At 35.2% G+C, this 21950-nt stretch overlaps 1 pseudogene; it reads right to left on the reverse strand.

The window, feature by feature from the left end:
* Nucleotides 1-678: 678 nt before the first annotated feature.
* On the reverse strand, nt 679-836 carry LOC125101353 (uncharacterized; annotated as a pseudogene).
* Nucleotides 837-21950: the final 21114 nt, after the last annotated feature.

Genomic DNA, 21950 nt, shown 5'->3' on the forward strand with positions numbered 1-21950 from the left:
CATAAAGAAAAATGTGTACATGCATTCTTAAATATATGGTTGCATTTAATATGGTACAAGAAAGCGGCATGTTTTTCATTCAATTTTACTGCAACAATTATTGAAACATGTGGAAACTATAAACAAAACTCTTTATTTATATCAAGCAGAAAAAAATTTGCATTCAATTTTAAGTTTTTATAAGATTAATAAAATCTTACAAAAAGGCCAAACATAAGAATTCTTTCAATGGTCAGTGCAAAAGAGAAAGCATTAATGAGTTTGACCAAATAAAAGTTTATGACAGTTACATGATAAAAATAAACAGAATTAAAAGATAAATGACAAATTAAAGAAATAAATCACAATAAGTGAAAGATCATGTTGATGTACTTACTATCTAAAGAACCATTTATAAATAATTTTTAGAAAACAGTATTTTGGGGCACCTGGGTGGCTCAGGTTCTGATCCCTCGGTCCTGGGATCAAGCCCCACTTTGGGCTCCCTGCTCCGTAAGCCTGCTTCTCCCGCTCTCTCCACCTGCTGCTCCCCCTGCTTGAGCATTTTCTCTTTCTGTCAGATAAATAAATAAATAAATACACATATACATACATACCAGTATCTTCCCATGTAAAATTGGGCATGGTTCACATAAAACGATATTTCACAAAAGAAAAAAATAATTTGATTTCAGGCACAATTAGAAAATTACATCAGGTTTCAGATCCCACAATATCCACTTCAGTATTTTAACTAGTATAGGAGGTTCACAGCAATGTTGATAAAGAATTTCAATTAGCAATAATCGCGCCTCGGATAAACCTCATTGGCTACGATACTGCCACTGCGCAAAGCTTTGATAAAGAATTTCTAGTGGTTCCTGGAGCACCTGGGTGGCTTAGTGGGTTGAGCGTCAGACTCTTGGTTTTGCTAAAGGTCATGAGCTCACTGGCCCTGAGATCAAACACCTCATGGGGCTCCTCGGTCAACAGGGAGTCTGCTTGAGGATTTTCTCCCACTGCCCCTACCACTAATCGTGTGTACTCTCTCTCACTCTCTCAAATATATCAATAAATCTTTAAAAAAAGAGTTTCTAGTGGTTCCCCATGCCAGTGGTTTTGTTGATGCCCTTCAGTGTTCTGATACTTACCTTTGTATCCACTTGCTGGACGAAACTAGTGGTTGGAAAACTAAGACATATACATCAAAATAACAACATACACAAAAGAGTAAACCCAAATTTAATTTGGAATTCTTTATCAACAGCTTCAACCTTTATAACAAGGTGAATATATAGGCACAAGATACACAATTTTCAAATTCCTGACAGAAGTGAAAAGGTGAAATTAAGTTGCGGCAGATATAAAACTAGTTAATGACAAAATAAGAAACATGTATCTTATTTGAAAATGTATTTGTACTTAGCCATTATGGTACACTGAATAATGGCCCCCAAAATGATGTTCATGTCCAAATCTTAAAACTTACGAGTATGTTACTTTAAGAGACAGAAGATGTGATAATAATGATCTGGAGATTGAGAGGTTCTCCTGGATTATCCAAGTGGGTTTAATAAAATCACAAAGGGTCCTCATAGGAGAGATGAGGGAGGACCACAATCAAGAAACACCTGAGGGTCGTAAAGGAGAGAAGACGCTGCATTATTGGCTTTGAACATGAAGAAAGGGAAAATGTGACCTCTAAAAACTGGGAAGGCAAGGACGTAAGTCTCACCTCAGAAACCTCCAAAGAACTAATCTTACGAACACATTGACCTTAGTCTATGAGGATGATTTTGGACTTCTGATCTGAAGGGGTTCGGGACAGACACCCCCCCACCCCGCCCACAATGTGCCACTGTGGTATGTGGATTATTTTGGCCTGAGAATACTTGAGACCCATGGGCTCAAGAAAAATATTTTTCCCTCCCTTAACCACACAGAAGAATCTAAATTGGGGGTCTTTTCCAGAATGAGGATTATTAGCAATGATAAATTTTATCTGAGTGGCCCATCAGTACTGCAGGGCAAACATCTAATTACCAAACATCTGCTCTTCTTATCAACCTGTGAAATGCATTCCTTTCCTCCGAAGTCCCAGACCTCTACCCCCTTCAAAAGAGAATGAAGGAATTCAGCATGAAAAATATACCTCATTTTGCCTGACTGCCTTTGAAATTTCCATGCCTATATGGATTGCCCTTACATATACCTATTACATTTTATTTTCTCTTGTTAATTTGCCTCAGATCAATTTGATTCTTAGTCCAGCTAGAAGGACTTTGAGGGGACAGAAATTCTTGCTCCTGACAACCTCAGAATTTTAATAATAAAATTTGTTTTTTCTTAAGCCACTAAAATTTGGTAATTCGTTAGAGCAGCATTAGAAACTAACACAATTTGATCTTTTAACTGAAATCAGAGAGCCTAATTTCAAAATTACAGACATAAGTTTAAGCACAAGTTGTCTTGGATGTGGGAAACTTTTTTATAATGATATGTTCTTGGACTTCCAGCTTCAGATCTGACATAAAAAAAAACTTAGAACTCATCACTTTTATCCTCACAATAAGAAAAAAGATGAATAAATTTTGATGCATTGTTGGAGGCTGGGGTAGGTTAATTTGATTCAAAAGCTCTTGGGTTTCTTATCCTAGGAGGCCCCTATATGATCATGGATTATACCTACAAGAACCCCACCGTGTTCTTGCACTAAAAATTACAAAAAAGTCCTCTACAGTTTCAAGCAGTAGAGGGCAAAACAAAGATTTTGAAATATTCTCAGAGCATTCTTCATAACAACGGTCTGCCCTGGAAGAGAAACTACTTTACCAGAGCCTTATCATACCAAATAGAGGGACAATTAAACAATCCTTGTCACTTCCTCAACCCCAGAATTCCTGTCCCCAGTAAAGGAACACAAAGGTCAAAGAAACATTTTGGTAAGTCACATCCTCAGCACTTATTGCAAGAAAGAAAGAAAGAAAGAAAGAAAGATAGATTAGATTATCTAAAGTCAATAATATATGTTTCCACCTTAGGAAACTACAAAATGAAAAGCCACATAAAAGTAAAGCAAGTAGAAGAAATAAAATGTTAAAATGTTAAAAATAAGAGCAATCAGTATAATTGAAAACAGACAAACAACTGAGAAAAATCAATAAAGCCCAAATCTACTTCTATGGAAGATCAAGAACATTTATAAATCCATAGCTAAGAGAGAGAAAGACAAGATACAAATTACTAATTCCAGAAATCAAAGAGATCCTTATTACTGATACCATGGACATTAAAGGAGTAATAAATATTATGAAAAGCTCTATGGCTACCAATTTGATAATTGACATGAAATGAATCAATTCCTTAAAAGACACAAACTATCAAAACTCATACAAGGAGAAAGACTTAAATGAGCCCCTATGATACTATAATGACGGATACAGATGTTATGCATTTGTCAAAACTCATAGCTGCACAATACAAAAAATTGCTTGGATTTAGTTAAGAATAATTTTTTATTTAGAAAAAAAAGGATAGTTTTAGATTTCCTTAAATTTGTCTTTTATTTCAAACAAAACTTCTGGGGCGCCTGGGTGGCTCAGTGGGTTAAAGCTTCTGCCTTCAGCTCAGGTCATGATCCCAGGGTTCTGGGATGGAGGCTTGCATGGGCTCTCTGCTCAGCGGGGAGCCTGCTTCCTCCTCTCTCTGCCTGCCTCTCTGTCTACTTGTGATCTCTATCTGTCAAATAAATAAATTCTTAAAAAAAAAAAAATCCCTGAACCTTAAAAAAAAAAACAAAAAACACTTCTGCTAATCAATTACTTGGTAATTGCCAGAATTTAAGTGACAGAAAACATTCTCCTCTTTTAAGGCATATGTGAACCCCATTCTATTTACATTAAAAATCTTACTAGTTATTACAATTCTGGAGTACTTCTGATGTTCTCTATTGCCTGTTTTTCAATTTTTATATTCTAACAATGTAAGATTTTAAACTTTTTGCAAAAGAACACTTTTGTTCAGTGAATTACACTAATGTAATTCTGGCTGCTATTTAATAGGGAAAAAAATCAAAGGAAATGAGCCTAAGTACTAACTCTAGAAATGTATTTGTTGAGTATGATTGGTTTGATTTGTGACAACAAGGACCTTGGTTAAGCTCACTGAACTTAATTCAAACCATACCTACAAATGGCAGTTTTTCAATCAATTGTTCTGGTCTGAAGCATCTGACCAGATTTCTAAACAGGGCATTGTCTTTTAGAGAAGCAGGTGGTCTCCTTGGTCCTCCAGGGAATTATCTTTTGAAGTGGATGTGGCAGCAGTACTGAGGTAAAGCATTTAATGGAGGAAATGAGGCCAAGTTAAGAAAAGTGGAAATGGGAAAATGTTTCAGCAAGAGCCATACCCCAGTTTGAGTTAAACAGAAAGCAAGCACTAAGTTCCTTTGTAACTGTTTTTTTGTTTACCTTTTTTAGATATAGATAGCAATAGGAAAATCAATCTTAATGAAAGGACTTTGGTAATAACCAAACGTTATGCACCAAAATGGGGAAATCTAAATATTGTTTAAAACTGCAAAAGCAAGAATTCATTGTCAAATGAGCATATGCTGTGCAGTTCACAATGCTGTGTCAGCTCAAAGCTCTCCTAGAACATGCTGGATCCTAGGATACCCAAGGGTAATAAGCTATAAATATGTAGACATTATTTATTTTTAATGTAAATACAAACTTAAAACTTTTAACAGCACATTTATGCCATTCAGTTTTGTTTGGGGAAAAAAAAAATCCCATCTGGGAGTCCTTCAAACAAGCATCCATACACCTCAACCCAGCTGTCATTTTCTTCATTTTATACATGGAAAGGAAAGCAGGACCTTGTTTATCAACCACAATGCTAGGAATGCAAGTACAAAACTGAATTTCAGATGCAGGAATTGAGTGATTTAACTACTGATTTCTAATTAGATTGTCTCCAGAGACTAACGGTAAGCACTGCAATAGAGTCTAGATAGATTAAAAATTAAAAGTCAGAATGACAATATATTTCTTATCAGTAACACAGACCTTTAGAATAAGCTCAAATTTTTTTTTTTTAATTTTCAGAGGAGATGACTTTGAGGAGAAATCACCTCATGGTTGGAGGGAGGGGCTGAGAGGAACATGTGAAGTTCATAGTCTCAACAAAAGCACAGGCTCACTAAACGACTGAGATCTCATCATAAAACTTTGGAACACTTTCTCTTTCCCCACATCTTACCAGCACATCACCAAAGGCCTATGCACCAGCATTTCTTTATTTAGTATCTCCTCTCCGGTTTTTAACAAATCATCACAAGGCATACTGAAAGGCAGCCAATAAGTTTTGAAGAGACAAAACAAGCATCATTACCAGACTCAGACGTGGCAGGGATGCGGCAATTGTCAGGCCAGGAATTTAAAACGACTATGATTGATGTGCTAAGAACCAGAATGGAAAAAGTCCACAGTACGCAAACACAGGTGAGTAATGTAAGCAGGAAGAAAAGCAACGCTACCTAGGGAATAAAGTCAATAGTATTGTAAGAGAGTTGTATGGTGACCGCTGCTAGTGAGACTTGTGGGAAGCATAGCATAGCAAATAGAGGAGTTGAGTCATTATGTTGTACACCTAAAACTAGTTTAACACTGGGTGTTAACTATACTCAAAAAAAGGAGAGGAGAGGAGAGGAGGGCAGAGGAGAGGAGAGGAGGGCAGAGGAGAGGAGAGGAGGGCAGAGGAGAGGAGAAGAGAGGAGAGGAGAGGAGAGGAGAGGAGAGGAGCGGAGAGGAGAGGAGAGGAGAGGAGAGGGGAGGAAGACTAGAAACCAAATACTGTAACATATATGAAGAAGGCTTTTGATGAGCTTTCCTCAGCAGTGGGAAGACTCTCTGAGCTTCAGGACATGTTAATAAACACCTTCAAAACTGAAAAACAAAGATAAAAATTAAAAAAAAAAAGAACAGAATATTCAAGCACGATGGACAATTACGGAAGGTGAAACATATACACATGGAAACACCAGAGAGAGAAGAAAGAGAGAACAGAAGCAACATTTGAATCGAGAGTGACTGAGACTTCTCCAACTTCATGTCAGACTTGTCAGACATGTCAGACCAAACTACTGGAAGCTCAGAGAACATGAGGCAGAATAAATTGTATTAAGTACAATTATACAATGAGTACACAGATACCACATACAAACTGAGTATGCCACACTCAAAATGCAGAAAATCAAAAATAAGGGGAGAAAAATATTCAAAGACCAGAGACCAGAGGAAGAAGCACTTTGCCTATAGAGTATCAAAGATAAAGAATTCCGTCTGACTTCTCAGAAACCAAACAAGCAAACAGGAGAAAGATTTGAAGTGTAGAAAAACATCACCAACTTAGAATTCTATCCTGTGAAATTATACTTCCAACATGAAAGAGAAATAAAAACTTTCCCAGACAAACAAAAATTGAGAGAATGCCAGCAGACCTGCCTTGCAAGAAATATTAATAAGACTCTTAAAAGAAGGAAAATAATGTACATTAGAGATAGTGATCTACGTGAAGGAAGGAAGGTCATTGGGAAGGAAGGTCATTGGAGACAAATTAGGGGAAGGTAAAACAAAACTTTTATTTTGTAATTCTTAATTGATTTCATAGGTAAAATTTCAAAACTAACAATAGCAACAATGTATTTGATTATGCATGTGGCTGTGCATGTAAATGTGTGTATGTATGCTTATAATGATGATGCATAAGTTGAATGATGACAATGACACAAGAGATAGGAGGGAATAATTAGAAATATTTTTAATAGAATTATAAGGTACTTGCACTACCCATGAACTGATACAGTATTATGTAAAGGTGGGCTTGGATTAAGTGTAGATATATATTGCAAATGCTAGGGCAACCACTAATAACAGCAAAAATAAATAAATAGGCAAAATATATTTTAGAAATGATTTTTGTTCATTTGGAATTCAAACCTAACTAGGCATCCTTTTTGTTTATTTACTTATCCTGTTAATGTGAAATAACTTGCAGAGAAGTTGCATAGAAATTTCTTGCTTTGGAATAGTTTGTAGGGATAAGGAAAGAAAATCTCCTTGGTCAGCTCCCTCTCATCTCCTGTCTCTTGTCAAAGTATCCCCCATGGAACGTATATGTTCCTATACTCCTGAAGTGGCACCAGGCTTTTCTGAGCAGCAGTTGAAAATGCCCGGTGGTATCAGTCGTGTACATCTTAGTCTTGATTTGGTGGAAGTGCACACGGCCTTCCAGAGTCTGGTCAAGAGGGGCCTGAGCGATATAGCTGTTCAGTTTTCTGCTTACGTGTGCACAGTGGAGGCCAGGCCAGAGCCCAGCTTGAGGAGGCTGAGATTTTTGTCAGTGTTAGGACGAGAGCATAGGGTGGTTTTACTTTCCTTTGTGCAAACATCTGATGGTTCAGAGGAAGTTAGAGCCAAATAAACATAGGAAGTGTGTAACCTTGATTGGATATAATTAATTGCAAGGGGGTTATCATGAAGATTAGGTGGGTAAATCACAGAAAGCACAAGCACATTTAGCACATAGAAACATATGTAACATGGGCAGTGTTATTACACCATCACAGGATCATAAATGTACTCCACGCCTTTATATTTTACCAGAATAAACCAATGTGAGAGCTGTGAACATCTCGTGATAATTGAACTAACAACATAAAGATAATAGTAGAACACATTGGACAGAAGTCAAGAGGTGAAGATATTGGGAGTGGGTTGTAGAAAGTAAAACAATGCCACCAAATCCTTCATCTTATGTAGTGAAGAGGCAGATTTATTAAGATAAGTTCATTGTAACTTAAATCCTAAATTAAAATGTAAGAGTAAGGAGTAAAGTAGCCAAATTCAGTGAATTATACAGGATTTGGAGGTATGATTACAGGCAGTATATGTCATGAATTCCTCATCATTTCTGGTTAGGAGTCCTAGCTTACTGTTCAAAAAGGAAAACAGTGGTAGAGAAGCAGGTATATCATTAGAAACAGGGCTAAATGTGGGGAGGGGACTTGGGAAAAAAACTTGGCTTTGAAAAGGAAAATGGCTTTGAAAATTTTTACTTTTTTTTCTTAACTCTTCCTTTCTAATGGATCATTATCACTGGGGCAATGTAATTAAAGACAAAATCTCCTGCCAACTCAGGAAATTGTTCCACAAAAGTAGGAGAGAACAAAGGTATTATTACTGAGAGATCACTCACCCATAACACAATGCACATCCTAGGCATTTCACTACAGATCACAAAGACAGAAGGAAAGTTCAGTCTATATAGCTAGCCAGAGCAGCCCGTGACATACACGTTCTAACTATTAGACAAAGATGAGTCTGCAAGTAGGAGAGAACTTGACAGCATCATCTGTCACACACAGTTTATCCTAAAGTCACCCTGTAATCAAATGACCATTTGTGTTTGCTCATTGCCTTTACCCAAAGGAAAAAATACGCTTCCAAAATTTGTGAAAATATATAGGTTTGCACTTGGAGTTAGGCACCCAGAAGTTAGCTTCTCACCCTCATCTGGAAATTAGAAAACAAGGGTGTCATCTCCCTCTCATTTCAAAGAGATTATTAAAAAATAATATTCTAGGGTTGTAAAACTGGCAATTTTTTTTTTTTAGCTTTTAAAAGGTTTATATACATCATAAAGGGGCAAAGAACAGAATTCACAATTAAAGATTTTCTAAAGTAAATGCCAAAAGTAGGGAGGGGATATCCCTTTCCTGCTTCTTGTAAATTACTTTTTCTTAATTGTGATTTATGTTTACCCTTATATTATCTACAATGTCTTTCTTATAGTAAAATATAATCTAATAAAATTTAATTTTAAATTCAGATTTAGGGATGTCTGGTGGCTCAGTCATTTAAGCATCTGCCTTCGACTCGGTCATGATCCCAGAGTCCTGGGATAACTCCCTCTCATCAGACTCCCCGCTGAGTGGGGAACCTGCTTCTCCCTCCCCTTCTCCCTCTGCTGCTGCTCAGTGTGCTCTGTCTCACTCACTTTCTCTCAAATAACTTTAGTGAACAGAGAGAAAAGGAGGAAGCATGCAGAAAGATAAATATCCCAAACTCACTTTTGCTTGTTTTTGATTTCTTTTTGTAAACCTCCTACACAACTGACTATATGAATTAGCCTACAAATGCTCAAGTAAAAAGGGGTGCCTGGATGGGTTAAGCCTCTGCCTTTGGCTCAGGTCATGATCTCAGGGTCCTCAGATCAAGCCTTGCATCAGGCTCTCTGCTCAGGAGGGAGCCTGCTCCCCCCCTCTCTCTGTGCCTGCCTCTCTGACTACTTGTGATCTCCGTCAAATAAATAAATAAAATATTTTTTTAAAATGTTGAAGTCAACAATATCTAAGCATCTTTCAGTCTATTCACTTTTTTTTTATTATGTCTATATATCTGAAGTATTTTTTATAGAGATGTCCTTGGAAGAAGCAAATCTATTGCAAATAAATATTTAATGTTTGGAGAATTCTGGCCAAAAACTTCAAATTTATGACACTAATTGAACTATATTCTTTCTATGTGGCATCTTAATATTTATGACAATGTCCCCCAATTAATTATTACATGGATGAGGTGATCTGAGAGGTGGTTATCTCCATCTTAGAGCTACATCCTTGTCTCCCTCCCCATTACTGAATATCATTGACATAAATTTTAAATCATAATAAATGTATCTACCAATTGTGGTCAAAAGTCCAAAAGTCTTTTGGTCAGTTTCACATACTATTACAGCTAACAAATAGGAGGTTTTCCCCTTTTCTCCCTTTCTCATAGAGCCTATATTTTAAGAGGTTGGTAGATAACCTGCAACAAATACACAGACCATTTAGTAAGAATGGAGTACTATCATTGTGTCTCTTCTTTTTCTGGCTTCAAATCTTAGAAGACTATGTTGAAACTACATTTGATTGTTTTTAAGGAAAGTAGAAGGTGTAGTTATAGTTTGGACATTTTTCTGTTGTACATATATCATCTGGAGATTTTTAGTAAAAAGTGCTCCCGAGAGGGAAAGAATAATTTTAATTGTGGGTATTTAATCTAAGCCTTTCATAATAATATGTTTCCTTACTACTAATGCTACATTTGCATTTAGCATTTACATCTCTTGGTTGAAAACAGAATGGTGTGTGAGATGGGTGCAAGTTTGATATTTCTTTTTAAAAATGTGCATGGTTTTTCCTCTTCTCACCTATTGACAGGGCAATTATCCATTTACATTCACTCTGTTAGGTACTTAAACTCTTCAGTGACCCAGAGGAAGATACATTATTTTCATCTTCGTGTTCTTTCAAAAGTTTACTTATAAAAGTCAATCCTAAACATACTACTTGTGATAAAACTTTGCTTTTATTAATCTATGTAACATTTGTATTTCAATTACATAGGATCTTATTCACACTTGGAATGAAGAAAACTGGAAAAAAGACTTGTTACCACTGGGATAACCAGAAAAATTCAGATAATCTAAATAATCATAATTTTAATTGAGCCATCAAAGAGTCCATTTCAAATCATATAGAATCTAAGGGGGAAAAAAGGGTTTTGCAAGAGAGACCAACGCAGAAAATACTGAGTAACAACAGTTTGCCATTAAAGGAGGAATAAAAGCATGAATAGAGATTCCTTTTGATCTATAAGTATGCAATGAAGGCCAATGAAGGCAGGGAGAACAGGAATACTGAGAAATTTCCTCTGGTACTTCAGGCTGCTATACTAATGCAAGACAAGACTGGAGGACTGTGACCTGGTGGAACATTTGTGATGACTAAAGCAACTGCAAAACCTAAATCTAGCTCTGCTCTTGACTAAATGGAGTCAGCCTCCCATACGAAGGACCTACCAACCACTACAAGAAAAAGTGTGAATGAAGATAAATACTATTTGGAGCATAAATTCCATTTACATCAATCTCTACTCTTTCATACATGATGTCTAGCCTTTAGTAAAAAATTACGTGACACTCAAAAAAGCATGGAAAACCAGCAACAATGAACCCATTGTGAACAGACAAAAAAATCAATAGAAGTAGACTCAGAGATGCTCAGATGTGAAGTTTTTCACACAGAGAATTTAAAATAATTATACATGTTAAGGACCCTAATAATAAGGGGAAAATATGTATGAATGTGTGGAAGATTTCACCAAAGCAATCAAAATTTCAAGGAATAATTTAAAAAATGAACCCCCCAAACTGGAATAGAGATGAATAATGCTATGCTGGCCTCATCAGTTGATCTGGTATATCTGAGGGAAGAACCAGTGGATATGAAGAAAGATCAATGAAATTACCTAAAATGAAATGCTTAAAAAAAAAAAAGAGTTAAAAATTATATGAAAATTGAAAAAAGATGCTATAATAGACCTAAAACAATGCCAAACATTCCAACATACACAAAACTACTTCCAGAAGAAGAAGAAATAAAGATGTTCAAAGAAATAAGATGAAGAGATAATTGCTGGTAATTCTCAAAATATTAGAAAATAACAAATCACATATAAAAGATTCTCAGAGAACCCAAGCAGGATAAGTTAAAAACAAACAAATGATCAAAAATCAGAGAAAAAAACCTGTACCACAATTTTCATTCTGTTTAAAACCCAAGGATTAACAAAAAACTTGAATGTAACTACAAGGACAACGACTTTCTACATGCAGAGGAATAAAGATGAAACTTTGAGCAGATTTTCTGATACAATGTAATCCAGAAGACAATGGGGTAAGATCTTTAAAATACTAAAGGATAAATACTGCCCACTCAAAAGTCTGAGTACAACAAAACTATCTTTCAAAAATAAAGGAGAAGGGATATATATTTTTTATAAAACAATTGGAGGCAATTCATTGCTAGCTGACCTTTCAAAGAAACAATTTGTAAATAGCTTTCTTCATGAAGAATGAATATGATATATGATGAAAGCAAGCATCTACATAAACAACAAAAAAAGATATACTAAAACGGTTAAAATAAAAGTAAACATAAGAGATACTTTATCTCATTCTTAATTCCCCTAAAATATACTTGTCTGCCCAGTGTAACACTAGTAGCAATTTTGGTTTATGGTGCTTTGGACTAAGCATGTTTCCCCCAAATTCATACACTTAAATCCCAAGCTCCACTGTAACAGTATTAGGAGATGGAGACTTTAGGGAATAATTAGAACTTGTGAGAGGAGCTCTCATGCATGAGATTATTACCTGTAGAAGATGAGACATGAAAACTTGCTTCTTCTCTCTGCTCCTGCCCCTGAGGCTACAAGAAGGCAGTCATCTGCATCCTGAGAGCCCAGGAAGTGGGCTCTCACCAAACACCAAATCGGCTGACACCTTGATCTTGGACTTCTGAGCCTCCCAAACCATGAGAAATAAATGTTTTATTGTTCAAGCCATCCAATTTATGATAATTTGTTATAGCAGCCTGCACTGACATACGGCATATATAAAAATAAAGTATTTTATGGGACGCCTGGGTGGCTCAGTTGGTTGGACGACTGCCTTCGGCTCAGGTCATGATCCCGGAGTCCCGGGATCGAGTCCCACATCAGGCTCCCAGCTCCATGGGGAGTCTGCTTCTCCCTCTGACCTTCTCCTAGCTCATGCTCTCTCTCACTGTCTCTCTTTCAAATAAACAAATAAAATCTTTAAAAAAAATAAAATAAAATAAAATAAAGTATTTGATAACAACAGTACAGAAAATAGGAAGGAAGAGTGATAAATAGACTTTTTTAGAAGTTTTAAGCCATGCATGAAATGATATAATGTTATTTGAGATTAGACTGTGATTTATTAAACACATATATTATAAATTCTAGAGCAGCCACCCAAAAGCAGAGAAAAAGTAAATATAAATTGTGAGCCAATAGTGGAGATAAAATGGAACTACAAACATAATTAATAATAATGCAGGCAGAATAAAAAGAGAATATGAAATAAGAACAGATATAAGAAAGGTAAAACAATTGCCAAGACGGTAAATTTTTGTCAAATCATGTTAAAATTACATTAAATGAAAATGATCTGAACAAATCACTTGCAAAAACAGACTTCTTAATTTCATTTTAAAAAAGACCTCTTTAGAAAGTGTCTATAAGAAATGCACTTTACATTCAAAGGAAAATGTAGATTAAAAGTGAAATGCCAGGGGAGCCTGGGTGGCTCAGTCCTTAAGTATCTGCCTTCAGCTCAGGTCATGATCCCAGGGTCCTGGGATCGAGCCCCACATTGGGCTCCCTATTCAGCAGGAAGCCTGCTTCTCCTTCTCCCATTCCCCCTGCTTGTGTTCCCTTTCTCACTGTGTCTCTCTCTATCAAATACATAAATAAAGTCTTTTTTAAAAAAAAAAGTGAAAGGACTGCAAACTATATACGATGCAAATACTCATCCAAGGAAAGTTGAAGTGACCATAGCAATACTAAAAAATGTAGACTTCAGAGCAAGTTATATCATCAGGGACAAAGAGGAACATGGCATAATAATGAGGACAACTCAACAACAAGACATAATTGTCACATATGTGTGTGCACTGAAGAGAAATCTTCAAAATATTTGAATCAGATACAAATAGAACCTAAAGAGTAGAAAAACCTACAATTCGAGTTGGAAATGTCTCCACCCTTTTTGGTACTTGATATCATTTTATAGATATTAGAATTTCTAAATTCAAAATTGATGATCTGAAATGTTGATATAAAATGGTAACACTGGGAGACAGATCATTTGTCCAATGGGATTTACAATATGGCCAACACTTTGTAGAACTATCTGACCGTTGTCTATGGCCATACCACCCTGAACGCACCCGATCTCGTCCGATCTCGGAAGCTAAGCAGGGTCGGGCCTGGTTAGTACTTGGATGGGAGAACTATCTGACAGTTAATAGTAAAGCTAATAATACCACTACTCTGTGGAAAGCAATCCCAGTCACTGATTCATCAAGCTAAGTGAGAACATCTAACACAAAAGACTTACAGGAGCAGCATTCTTCATAATGGTAAAATCCAATGTTCATCAATAGATGAATGGATAAACAAGCTATTGTGTGTCTATACTACTCAGCCTGGGAAGGAATGAAGCACTTACAGACATAAAACATGTGTGATTCTCAAAATATTATGCTGGGGATCAACTAGACCCAAATGAATGCATACTGGATCAGTTGGTCTGTATAAAATCCAAGAGGAGGTAAAGCTAATCTTGGATGATGAAAATAAGACATTGTTTGACTTTGAGGAAACAGACTCACTGGAATCATAAGGCAACTTACCAATACTAAAGCAATTAGTATAGTGATACAAACAGCTAGGGGCTGTTTAACTTCCTTTGATCAGGGACACCTGGATGGCTAAGTTGGTTGAGCATCCAACTCTTGATTTTTGTCTCAGGTCATGATCTCAGGGTCCTAGGATTAAGTTCATACAAAGCTCTGCATCAGGCTTTGCAGTCAGCCAGCACTCAGCTTGAGGGTTCATTTTTTTCTCTCCCTCACTCTGCCCTTCATCTTCCCATCCCACCCCGCTCACATGCCCATTCTCTAAAATAATAAATAAAATCCTTAAAATAAATAAATTTATTTGATCAGATAATACATATCAAAATTTACATTTGAAATTACTCATTAAAAAATAATGCCAATTCTAAAATTCTCAAATAATGCCAATTGATACAGATGTAAAAATTGTATATGTTATTATTGCTTTTATTAAAAATGCTTTTACATAGAATATATAAATATAACATTTAAACGGAATAGTATGACTATAATGGACTCATGAAGATGTGAATATTTCAAATTTGACACAAATAGAATTACCTAATCTATAGGGAAGATATGGATAATACAGTGAGCATTGTCAATATGTTATCTTTTTGCAAAAAATTAATTAGATCCTTACCTCCTTCCATACGCAACATAAATTTCCAGAATCAAAGACATAAACAGCAACAGAAAAACTGAAATCTTTACAATAAATCACACACATGTACGTTAACATTCTGTGGATTAGAAAATATTTCTCCTTAAGTTTGACTATATACACATTAAACAACAACATTTCATGACAAATGTGTCATAAAAAGTGAGGCAATGAATCCAGGATTGGAAATGGTTTTCAATACACATTTACATTAACATCTAACCCCTACTAGAAATCCTTCAATCCAATTCTTCAATTCGTAAGAAAGAAATACAATGTAAATTAACAAGATACACAAAGAGGAAAAAATTAAAAGCACAAAGTAAAGTAGGACAGTTCCAATAAACAAGGAAATGAAGAGACTATTTCACAGCATAATATTAGCCAAATTTAAAAATCTGTAAGCATAAAAAATTGGAAAGAAAATGGAATGTCAAACTACTTTCAGTGGGCTGAAAATTGATACCAAAACTTGAGAGGGAAATATCTGATATGTAAAAATCTGACTATGAGCACTTTGAATCCATAGCGCTCTAGGTGATGTTCTGATTTTCAAACAAAACAAAACAAAAACTTTGCAGTAACATTGTCATTGTAACAGTACCAAAACCTTGAAAACAAAATGTAAATACATTTTGTTATAATCGAATAATGGAAAATACAAAGCATTAAAGTGAAATTAACAACATAGATCAAAATAGATTGTCAAAATATTTTTTTAAGATATATGATAATTAAATGCAACTCAGGAAGCTAGATTGATAATAAAGAATAGTGCTATAAGGGACATTAGTGAGACTATAGGAAAAATTGGACTATTTTGTGGATGAGATAATCATCTTGCATCAGTGTTGAATTTCTAATTTTGACAACTGAATGATGGTATGCAAAAAATATCCTTGTTCTTAGGATACATATTCTGAATTATTTGGAGAAAATTGTCATAGTGTCTTTAACTGTATACCAAGTTTTTCAGAAAATAAATTATATATGTGTGTTTGTGTATGTGTAGAAAAGAATGAATGAAAAAGGAAATGTAGCAAAATTGTAAAAATTGGTCCATCAGTGGGTGCCTTTTTGCAACCTATAAATTTTAAATAATAAAATAAAATATAAAATATTGAATAAAATGCAAGCTGTAAAATACATATTTCATTAAATTATTTATTGACTATTTCAATATATATCATGTACCTCTATATATCACATATGAATGCATGCACAATTAAAAGACAGGAATTGGATTTTAAAAAGCAAGTTTATGATGTTTTTGCTCTGAAAGAGGAGCGTGTAACTATATGTTGTATATTAATTATTTTCAGAAAATTCTTTGATGTTGTAACCTAGAAAACATGTCTCTCCTTCAGTCTGTTCTCTAAACCAATAGCAAAGACAAGGAAAATAAAGCAAATGAAGTACAGAAATGATAATTACAGTTTTTAATGATTTTTAAAAGTCCTTTATTCTCCGAACACAGCATAAATGAAGATGGGCTGCCAAGTTCAGTGACTATTAGACCAGACTGAGAAAGGAGGAACAAGAGCAGCCACCATCCAGGCAGACCTTACAGAACACAAGATTTTCCAAATTAAGAAGCACACACTGGGAAGCAAAGTCTATGCCTGAAATACATTTGCACTGACTCTAGGAGCCTCCCTGAGTGACATTTGAAATTATGGAACCGCAGATGGACTATTCCTGGAGATGAGCAACAAGAAGGATTGTTTTACAAGATCCAGTCTACTAAGGACAGAGACTTACATTAAAGCCAATGTAAACTTGTGGAATCACTATGTTGCACACCTGAGACTAATGCAACATTGTGCTTCAACTACACTCAAAGGAAACAAAACAAAACAAAACAAAACTCCTGCCAGTGAATTGGTGCAGGATGCCTACACATGCATACTCACACACACACATACACATGCATGGGCACAAACACACACACATGTACGCAGGCACCCACACACTTTGTCAAAAGAGCTTCCGAGTAAATCAATATGATGCCTAAAGAACCTGAATCACCTGCAACCTCCTTCCTAAATTGCTTTGCTGCAAATGGATGATTCTTTAGGCATGCAGAGATGAGGAAAATTTGATCAGCATTTGAAATATTGAAAAGATAAAGAGGTAAGGAATATTGAAAACAAGGCAAACTAGACACATATATTGTCTATAAGTGGGTGAAATTGGGACTAAAAATGATTCAAAAACATGATTAAAGTGTTGAAATAGTGTTTTATGAATGTTAATATCAAATACAAATTATAAGAGTTAATGAAGAAGTATCAACTCAACAATATACAAAAATTAAGTTGGGGCGCCTGGGTGGCTCGGTGGGTTAAAGCCTCTGCCTTCGGCTCAGGTCATGATCCCAGGGTCCTGGGATCGAGAACTGCATCGGGCTCTCTGCTCAGTGGAGAGCCTGCTTCCTCCTCTCTCTCTCTCTGCCTGCCTCTCTGCCTACTTGTGATCTCTGTCTGTCAAATAAATAAATAAAATCTTTGAAAAAAAAATTAAGTTGATGATAAAGTTAATAAAGCCATAGCCAAAATTATGCCACAGAGGAAGTAGCAAAGTAGAATGATAAAAAAAATTTAACAGAATAGAAAGAATATTGTTAACTCTAAAGAAAAAGAATAGGTTTTCTACATACTCAAAAAAAATAAAAAAGCTAAAATATAAATGAGACAAAGGAACAAATACAAGGTTATAAAGTAATGATCTGCATAAGTAAAGATAGTTCATTTAGTAAAATGTATTTAAATAATAAACATTAAATAAATAACTCAATTTTAAATACTGTAATATTTTAAAATTGGTTCTGAAACTAAATGTATTTCTCATACTAATCCTAACACATTTATTATTAGGAAAACAGTCTCAAATTTTGGTTCACAGAGTGGAACCCAAATATATGCTGCATTCCAAAGTCACATTTAATACAAAAGTTTTTGAAATGGTTGAAAGTAAACAGATATATCAATACCAGACAAATGCAATAATAAAAGGAAAAAATGAGTATATTAACAACAGTGACCTTAAAGTCTATCAAAGTTAAATGTTGGGGCACCTGCGTGGCTTAGTCTTTAAGCCTCTGCCTTCAGGTCAGGTCATTAACCCTAGAGTCCTGGAATTGAGCCCCACATCGGGTTTCCTGCTCAATGGGAAGCCTGCTTCTCCCTTTCCTACTCCCCCTGCTTATGTTCCCTCTCCTGCTGTCTCCTTCTGTCTATCAAATAAATAATTAAAATCTAAAAAAAAAAAAAAGTTGTTAAATGTGAAAGGGAAGACAAAAAACGATGACAAAAAACTAAATATAATAAGTAATATTTGGAAATCAACAAAACAACACCTCAACAAATCTGACTAGCTAACAAAATCTAGAATACAAGGGAAAAAGTAAAATAAAATACGGAAAATGGAAAAGGGGATGGTGGGGGAAAAAGAGTTGAATAAATCTCCCACTCTATGGAAATAAATACATCAGCCTAGAAAAAGGAAGATTTTAAAGAAATGGAAATAACCTGAATATGACATCAGAAAAGTATATAATCTAAACAGTACCTTTACCACAGCATAAAGTAAGTAAGGTAGAAATAAAATGAATGAAAACAGCCAATAAATTTCTGAAAAAATTTTGAACAGAATCACAAAAGAAGAAACTGACATTATGTTCATTTTCAATCATCTACATGACAAATTACCAGAAATTACCAAAATTACTAAAAATTTAGAAACTTGAAACAAACTCTTCATTATCTCATGGTTCTCAGAATTTCAGCATGATATATCTTGTTTCTGTGCACAGGATATCCCAAGGCTGAAATCAATGTATCAGCCAGTGCAAGTTCTTTTTTGGGACTTTAGAAAAGAATTCACTTCCAGGCTCATTCTGACATTGGCAAAATCCTGTTCCATGTGACTGTAGGACTGAGGTACCCATTTCCTTGCTAGCTGTTAGCTGGATGTGATTCTCAGTCCTGGGAGGCTTCCACATTCTTTTCCATAAGGCTCCCTACCCCCGCCCCACCCTATTTCCAATCTAACAATGGCAGGTTGAATCTACTGTGGTTAGAATCTCTGATTCTCCTTCTATCTGACCCCCAGATTGAGATTTAAAAGCCATGTGGTTAGGACAGATCCACCAAGTTAATCTCCTGATCTTAGGGTCAAATGATTTGGGACCATAACTGCCAGGTAAAATCAATTGTGTTTAATTCAATCACTAGAAGCAGGCAATCACCAGTAGCAGGCAATCTGGAGATTCCTAGAAAGCTCCCACACTATCTACCAGATGTCAATACACATCCTAAAGTTACACTGTTTTAAAAATCTTTTATTGGTGATGAAAAATCAATTAAAAAATAGAATCTAGAGTGAAAGTTTGACTTCTTCTTTGCTGATGCAGATGTTTGGTTTTTGTTTTGTTTTGTCTGATTGCTAAGGCTAGGATTTTTAGTTCTATGTTGAATAGCAAAGGACCTCTCTGCCATGTTCCTGATCTTAGGGGAAAATTTCTTAGTTTTTCCTCATTGAGAATGATATTCACTGTGGGCTTTCAGAGATGGCTTTATGATATCAAAGTATATTCCCTCTATCCCTACACTATAGAGAGTTTTAATCCAAGAAAAGATGCTGTATTTTGTCAAATGCTTTTTCTGCATCAATTGAGGATCATATAATTCAGTTCTTGTTCTTTCTTTTATTTATGTAGTATATCACATTGATTTGTGAATGTTGAACCAACCTTGCAGACCAGGAATAAATCCCACTTGGTCATGGTAAATAATCCTTTTAATGTACCATTGGATCCTGTTGGCTAGTATGTTGGTGAAAATTTTTGCATCCATGTTAATCAGGGATATTAATCTGTAATTCTCCTTTTAAGTAGGGTCCTTGTCTGGTTTGGGGTCAAGGTAACTCTATTTACAGATGACATGATACTTTATGTGGAAAACCCAACAGGGCTCGTATCCAAAATCTATAAAGAATTTATCAAACTCAACTACCAAAAAATAAATAACCCAATCAAGAAATGGGCAGAAGACATGAACAGACAGGGGTGCCTGGGTGGCTCAGTGGTTAAAGACATGAACAGACATTTCTCCAAAGAAGACATCCAAATGACCAACAGACACATGAAAAAATGCTCAACATCCTTGGGATCAGGGAAATACAAATCAAAACCACAATGAGATACTACCTCACACAAGTCAGAATGGCTAAAATTAACAACTCAGGAAATGACAGATGTTGGCAAGGATGTGGAGAAAGGGGAACCTTCTTACACTGTTGGTGGGAATGCAACCTGGTGTAGCCACTCTGGAAAACAGTATGGAAGTTCCTCAAAAAGTTGAAAATAGAGCTCCCCTATGACCCAGCAATCGTAACATAAAGATACAAATGTAATAATTGGAAGGAGCACCTGTACCCCAATGTTTATAGCAGCAATGTCCACAACAGCCAAACTATGGAAAGAGCCCAGATGTCATCGACAGATGAATAAATAAAGAAGATATGGTATATATTTACAATGGAATATTACACAGCCATCAAAAAAACCAAAATCTTGCCATTTGCAATGATATGGATGGAACTAGAGGGTATGGTGCTAAGCAAAATAAGTCAGTCAGAGAAAGACAATTACCATAGGATTTCACCAATATGTGGAATTTAAGAAACAGAACAGAGGATCATGGGGAAAGAGAGGAAAAGATAAAACAAGATGCAACCAGAGAGGGAGACAAACCATAAGGGACTTTTAATCATAGGAAACAAACTGAGGGTTGTTGGCGGGGGGGGGGGGGTGGGTGTGTGGAGGGATAGGGTAACTGGGTGATTGACATTAAGGAGGGCATGTGATATAATGACCACTGGGTGGGTATTATATAAGACTGTATCTCTGATACCAATAATACATTATATGTTAATTAATTGAATTTAAATAAAAACATTTTAAAAAGTAGAATCTAAAAAGGAAGATATATGACATATATGCAGAACATATGGAAAACATAATATTAATAGGTACTACTGTCTATATGAGTCCTATCTTTTGCTATTTATCAAATATCAGATTGATTAAAATCAAATGTAAGAGTAGTAAATATATAATATTTAGTAGAAGGAATGAAAGTAAAGAAAATATTGTATAGTGAACTATATCAACATCAACACTTCAGAAATATTATTTTTTAAAAAATTAAAAAATTGATACATGAATGAAAATATTTGCAATGTATATAAAATTACTGTCATAAAAAATAAAGAAACATTCAAGAAATCAACAAAAAAAGGAAACCAGGTAAATCATTCAGTACAACAAAATAGGCAGCAAAGTCAACATTCAATTTAGCATAGAAATAAGTCATTCATATATATAGTTCAACTTCAGTGGTAATCAGGAAAATGCAAATATAAAGAATATTGAAAAGTTTTCAGTTATTCAGATTGCTAGAGTTTGGCAAAGCTTTGGGGAACTCAATATTCTCAGATACTCCCACGGAGAGACGGTTTGAATTAAGTTATGGGGAAAACAAAATTTCAACATATATTACCACCTATCAAATGATTCAAGTTCTAGCTAGCTATCGTACAGAAATATTTACACAGATTACATACATGTAGACATGATCATTTCTGCATTTTCTGTAATTGTAATAGAAATAAGAAAAATAATCATGAAGAGATGTTAAATGAATCCTTTTATTTCCATATGCAGAAATACTAAGAAACAAAGAAGGAATAAAGGTTTCTGTGTATAATAGACATAATGTGTTTACTCTGTTTGGTTAACTGAAAAAGGCCGCAGAAAACATTTAGAGTTCAATCTGCTTGTGTATGCTCGGTAGGGATGCAAAGGAGGGTTTCCTTCTGCAGAGCAGAAGCAGAAAAAGTGAAAACTTACACTTTGACATTATATTCCATTTAAATAGTTCATTTTTTTAAAAGACAAAAAATAATATAAATAAACATTAATGTGCAAAC

This window comes from Lutra lutra, chromosome 5 (genome assembly GCF_902655055.1).
Source record: "Lutra lutra chromosome 5, mLutLut1.2, whole genome shotgun sequence".
In the NCBI taxonomy this organism is placed as follows: Eukaryota; Metazoa; Chordata; class Mammalia; order Carnivora; family Mustelidae; genus Lutra; species Lutra lutra.